This window comes from Podarcis raffonei, chromosome 9 (assembly GCF_027172205.1).
Source record: "Podarcis raffonei isolate rPodRaf1 chromosome 9, rPodRaf1.pri, whole genome shotgun sequence".
In the NCBI taxonomy this organism is placed as follows: domain Eukaryota; kingdom Metazoa; phylum Chordata; class Lepidosauria; order Squamata; family Lacertidae; genus Podarcis; species Podarcis raffonei.
In genome coordinates this window covers 26,443,976-26,451,058 of record NC_070610.1, presented here as the reverse complement: position 1 = coordinate 26,451,058, position 7,083 = coordinate 26,443,976, and positions in this window count along the sequence as shown.

Sequence of the window (7,083 nt, the reverse complement as noted above, 5' to 3'; positions counted from 1 at the left end):
TTCTTAACCCGAGGTACCACTGTATTGCATAGTGTCCTTACATGCAGAAACCCAAACAATTTGATGGTTGTATCTCTTTCACTAAGTCTTTATGCACCTAGGTATTCTGCATACAAGCATTACTTAGCTGCAGATCAGTGTGTTTTAATTACGACAGCAACCAATGAAGCACAGTTACTAGCTAAAGTGGTGCTTCAGGTTAAGAACAGTTTGAGGTTAAGAACAGACCTCCGGAACGAATTAAGTACTTAACCCGAGGTACCACTGTGATAGTTTACTCATATGCTGCCTGTCTGGCTGGGTTGCCCCAGCCAATCTAGGCAGCTTCCAGCAAATGGAAACATCACAGTAAGACATCCAACATTTAAAAAATTCCCTATATAGGGCTGCCTTCAGGTCATAGAATAGTAGAGTTGGAAAGGGACCCCAAGGGTCATCTATGTACTTTTAAAACGTGGTTTTCTTTGACTACTGAACCAGAGACCCCCCAAGCCTGAAATGCTGAAGACCACCTCCCACACCGGCAGCACCAAGACTAAAATGCCAAAGTTCCTTGCACCTGGATCCCCCAAGGCTGCAGCTCCACAACCTGGTTCCTTTGCAGGGCTAGAATACTTGTCTCCAACAGCCTTGCAAACCACTGATTTAGGGCATGAGTGCTGGCAGCATGAGCTTGCAGAGTGCTTGAGTGCTAAGCTCCAGGTCAGAGGGCTGCCTTCTTAAGTCTTTGTATTCCTCATCAGGGAGACAAAGCCTGAGAGGTGATGTCAAGTTCAGAGAGCACAAAAAGACTCAGTTGAGGCTGACCTGGTTGGAACAAATTGTTTGTTTCCTGGGCTCTGTCCAGGGTCCTGAAGACCTATTTCCTTGTTTTCAGAAGATCTAATCTTGAACAAACCCTGCCTGTTTCCTGGCTGCCCTCTCCTGCCTCACACCACTTGCCCGACTTGCACTCTCCACGGTCTCTGGTTTACCATAATAGGATATGTGCCAAATACTGCTATAATAGATGAAGATCAACTGTCAACATAATGCCACCTTAACAAAGATTTTGCAACATCACAGCAACATCATAAGGCTTTCAACAATATTAATGTTTACCTGCTAGTCTAATGTATAATGAAAAGTTAACTAGTTTCTCAGCTGAAGTCCCCTGTGAATATGATGAGGATATACATAAGTTTCTTTTACATCCACCCGTATGTTAATTAATACCCTTTTCATACATTTACATATTTTTATACAAAACTGAATAAGAACAGATTTAATAGTCCTTTTTTTCTTGACCTCGATTACTTTCCATATAACAGTGAAATGTCTTAATGCATTAGGAGCCATTATAGAATAACTGAAACGATATGAAAAGCACTGTAATAACCCACAGGAAGAAAAAGTGGATCACGAGAAAATTAGAGGAGACTTATTAAAATGCTATGCAGCAAACACATAATTCACTAGGGCTGTTTTGTTCAGGCATATGTATCACAATTCATCATTATTTGTTTACTCAACTCCTGAGGCCATTTACCAACAAAGGTAAAAGTAAAACCGTGTGTAAAGTTTATTTTGCTACATTTACCTATGTGTGAAAGTCATAGCATGGGCAGGAGTCAATGTAAATATCATGCTTTGGCCTGACACTTGCTGAACAAATTGCCCCATGTGTTCATCCTACTGAAATCAACATTGGAATCACACTAGCATTTGCACCTTCTCGGCACACATCTAATACTTCTTCCCAGTAAATGTTTCTAAAGGTCTTCTCTGCAGTTGTCTTTCTTGCTGCAGTTTAGCTTTTTTTCTTTTTAGCCAACTCAGAATATCTCTGGTCAATTCTCAGATCCAGTTTTCATCAGGAACTGCCAGACTCATACCCTTAAGAACTCAGTGTGCTGTGGTCACCTGCAGATCTTGCAGGATCAAAGGACATCCACCTTTGGATGCCAGTGTGGTGTAGTGGTTAAGAACGGTGGACTCGTAATCTGGTGAACCAGGTTCACTTCCCCGCTCCTCCACATGCAACTACTGGGTGACCTTGGGCTAGTCACACTTCTCTGAAGTCTGTCAGCCTCACTCACCTCAGAGTGTTTGTTGTGGGGGAGGAAGGGAAAGGAGATTGTTAGCCGCTTTGAAAGCATACAAGGGGAAGCTGCAAACCCTTTACACTGCCCTCTAATAAAAGCACAATGTAGCCATTGATACTTTCCCAAGCCTGTTACTCTATAGCACGACCTGTTTATGTGCCATAGTTACTACCCTAGAAATACCTTAATTAGCGCACCTGTCCACACGCAACCATGTTGGTTAGTCATTTTTTGCATTTGTGGCTTTTCACTGCCTGCCACCAGCCAGGAGTTCTTCAGTAGGGGGTTGGTGAGAGCCTGGAAGGGGACACCTCTGCACAGTCCACCTCTGCCCCAGCCCAGTGCAAAGAGGTTTTGGATTGTTCTACCAAACACCAAATTATGTACATAAATAAACCCTAACCTTCCTTGCAGAAAAAGCTGTGTTGTTAAAGATGTCCTAAATGGTATAAAGAACCAACACATGCTTTTATTATGACAAAGAGCAATGCATGTGCTGTTTTCTAGACAGACAAATAAGGAATAAAGCTTTATAAAGCCTGAATTATTTTGTTTCATGTGAAGGTTGAAAACCACACAGAGATTTCAAGAATGACAAGAGCAGGTGGCTAATCATGTTTTTCTGCCCTTTGCAAAATGCTTTGCAATAATTTTCAGAATTCTAGTAACCACAAACTGTCATAGGCAGTGGGCAGATGCGTCTTGGTCTTAGTTCTGCTGTATTTGTTTCTGCCTGTGGCAGAATTTCATTGACAGAGCAGACACAACTCATTACTTCGGCATAGTTTTTGAGGAAGTGCACACCTTGAAATGCCATGACCTTTTCTAGCAGAGGGGGGAAATGGCACTAAAAGGGGGGCACAAGGATGGGGGCACAAGGAAGGAATGAGAACAGGAGAGAAACTCAAAAAGTTTTTGAAAGCTTGCATATTTTCAGCACATCATTATGCTTTTATGTGGGTGCCACTGAATATGTCAAGGGAAAAATGCTCTACAAATTGTTGGGCCAGGGGAAAACCACTTAGCACTTCATTTTTAACAAAATGTTGCTAAGAATTTGGATAGTATTCACTGCAGCATGTTAAAAGGAGGTCGGGGGAGTCTTTCTGCAGTCATAAAAAAATCTGACTGACTATAATGGGGGTCAGGATTTCACCTGAAGACATTTATGGAATATTAATAAAGTGATATGTCGTGAACTTCAAGCCACTTATTTCAGAGTATTGTTGTGCAAGCCCAAAAAAATGTAGTCTGTGAGTTTACCCAGAATAATTCTACTGCAGTTAATGTGACTGTTCTGGCATATGAATTGCATCATAAATTGAGGGGAATTTATAATAGAACTAACACTCTTATAAAAGGAGACAAAGTTTGACGTACATTTCTTTATCCTAGAAGCCAAGCTCAATGTAAAAAGCAGGGCTGTAAGATCTCCTCATCAGACAACGCATGTAAGTCAGGCACTTTTTTGTCCTCCCTAATCAAATAGTTGAAATCAGAAGATTTCCCTCTTGTGTTTTCCCTCTAGCTTTATCTCTGCGCATTTATCTTCATCACTCGCATCAAAGGACTTCCATCAACTAGTAGCAATGCTTGCCCACTCGATGCTTCATAAAGGATATGTTACCATTGCACATTTCTGTCTTCCCTAGTAGTTAGTTTATTTTAGCATTAAGCTGTTGCTATTAATACTGCTTCTGCTGTTGCGTTGGCTAAATAGAATTGTTGCAATAATTTGATTTTAAAAAATATATTCTTTGGTATACATATAATCTTCATTGCATAGGCAGATCCACACTTCTTAGTAAAATCTTAATGTTCAGAGAACTGGCAGAGAGTTTAAGAAAAACATTTTACTTCTAGGGAAATGAGTGAAGTTACAGACAGGTGTTTGGGCTTTCATCTGCAAGAGCTGTAAATAAGCTATTGGTTTATCACAGCAGTTTTGTCTTCCAGCTGAATGTGGGACCACATGAGGCAATAATATAAATCCCATCATCTTAGAGTGGTAATTCTATAGAGCCAAAGCTGTCAAAAGAGTTCAGTGACATATATTCCTAAAATTACTAGGACCACTATTCAAATGACCTTGCAATTACCACTGGTAAACATTCTGGATGATCAGGCAGCAAATATTCATTCAAAGGAAATAGTAATGTTTGTATTGACAGCTGCTCGAATTTCCATTGCTGAAAAATGGAAGACATGGCATGATTTACAGTTGTCTTTGTGGTATAAAAAGGTCTGGAATTTGGCAATATCTGAGAAAATAACACACAATATAAAAGTCTTGATAGGATCTGAAGACCTGGGATACTTCTATGCCAGTTGCTGGGGATTTATCACTTAGGCTACTGGAAAAGATCTGCAAAGTAATCTGCCTGTTCCAATGCATGAAATGTGGACCTCATAACTGTGATTTATAAAATTTGTGCTCCTCTTCTGATCTTGTGTAACTGTTAATATTAGATGCGTGGCTCTGTAATGTGACAGTGAAAACAATTGTTCTTTAATGTGTATCCCCTAATTGTATTTGCTGTGCCTTTTTTTGCTTGTTTTATAATTTAATAAAAATCTTTTTTTTCACTGCTGAAGAGGCTAGGCCCTTTCTAGTAGCCTTGAAAGAACTGCAAACAGATAGAAAATACAGAGACAGTATCTGATTATCATGAGGGCTGCAGTGAAATATACCAGGTCATCTGATGCGACAATGAAAGTAGTGACATAGATGTAAACTGCCTAAGCAGCTTCTCTGTGTAGATGTCAGCAGATGCTACTGTGGTCCCTGTTTACCAGGATCAACCCCCGTTTTTGATACTTTTTGTCCTTAGAGCAATTTGGGGTGTGCCTTGAGGGGAGGGAATAGTGTGCTTAGATTAACTGCTCTCAGATATACAGCTTTAAATGGGCTCTGAGCTAGTTGTGTGCTTCTCAAAGACTATGGCAGAGATTCTCAGCCTGTGATCCGTGAGCTCCATCCAGGTGGTCCACTAAACACTGTGGAAGAATAGAAGACCTGTGAACTGGGCCTTGCGTTTGATTTACTTTTTCTTACTATTGAGACTGAGGCTGTTTTTGACCAGGGCCAGATTGTCAAATAGGCTAACAAGTCTCTGATCTAGAGCCTATTATTTTCATCGTACAGCATTGGTGTAGTATGTCACTTTTTCCCCTTTAAAAAAATTACCAAACAAAAGGTAACTTTGCTGAACATGACCTGAGCCTAAAACTGACAAACATTGTACTTGACTTTACAAAAACTTTGCTTTTGAAGAAAGGCACATCCAATGCATTAGAAAGGCAAGGGTATGGTTATTGCAGCTTGAGTTATATATCTGTGCTCTGGCCTGAAGAACAAACAGAAGCTTAATAAGTTGTGCATTCCCAATAATTGTCAAGCGGTGCATGGAAAAGAAAGCTTAAGAACTGCTAGCCTGAAGGATAATTGTATCAGATGAGAGACCCTTCTTTCCTGTGGTCTCCCCACAGCCTGCTCCCCATCTCTTGGCTATCTGCTGCTGTTGTTAAGAGCTAGGATTCTGCCAGTGGGCCTAGCTGAACTATTAGCCACAAAAGCCATGTTGTGGTGAAAAGTGGCTTATAAATGTTACCAGTAAAAAAATAAAATGAATGCCCATAATTATAAGCACTATAACAAACTTGGGGAGCTCACCATCTTCCAGGTCTTGCAGAAGGATCTGGCTGGCTGCTGTTAGTACATTCTAAAGCTGAAGCTTGGTCTCCCCCAGGAAGGAAATGTTTACACTTCCATATCTGAAGTAGCTGGGGTTCTTTTGTATGATCTGACCTTGTACAAACAGAAAACAAAAAATAGTAGAAGTTCACAAAAGGTGCAAAGTCTATTCCTTGTGGCAATGTATCAAGTGACCTTTGAGTTGTCAGAATACCAGTGAGCACATTAAATTGTTTTTACAGACGGAGCTTGTCACGCTCAAAATGCGTTGGAATGGTATCATGCATTGTTGTAAGGAATAAAGATGTCCGTCGCTTTATGTTTCAACTGCACTTTTTGTGTGGTCTGGACTGCAGTGAGACCTTTAGAAACAAAGGCTATGCACATATTAGCAGATTGCAATGCAGTGAGATCGTTCCCCCTGCCACTTTTCAAGTTGCATTCTTACATCGCTTTACACACCAGAGAGAGGGCAGAGATGTCTTCTGGGGTTTTCCCCAAACCCTCTGGAGCAGATTTGTGGGGAGAGGAAGTTCCACTGCATAAACAGAAATTCTTGTGCAAATGGGGCAATTTTGTCCGCTACAACCCAGTAATTGTGTTATCTATCTATCTATCGATCTATATCATCTATCTATATCATCTATCTATCATCTATCTATCATCTATCTATCTATCAATCATCTATCTATCATCTATCTATCTATCTATCTATCATCTATCTATCTATCTATCATCTATCTATCTATCATCTATCTATATCTATCATCTCCCCCTTGCATTTAGATTGCAAACATTGGCACTGGCAAACAACAAAATGTCCAGTAAGTCACATAGGGTCTGAGTTGAGGAACCAGAAGGCCAACCTATTAATGGCCCCATGCTAATAAGATTTCTAGGAACATCTGATCAGCATAGAAATCAAAGTGGTTACTATATTGCCTTTCAGCTGGAAAGATATGGGTGGTTTCTGTTTATCAAAACTCATAAGAATATGAGAAGAACCTGCTGGACCAGCCCAATGGCCCATCTAATCCAGCACCCTTTTCACAGATGCCTGTAAGTAGGACCTGTGCATAAATGCATTATCACCTCCTGTGGTTTCTGGCAACTGTTATTCAGAAGCAATGCCACCTCCAACAGAGCCATTGATAGCCTTTCCTTCCTTGAATTTGTCTAATTTCTTTTTAAAGCCATCTAAGTTGGTGGTCCATATAGTTAAAGCTATGGTTTTCCCAGTAGTGAGAGCTGGACCATAAAGAAGGCTGATCGCCGAAGAATTGATGCTATTGAATTATGGTGCTG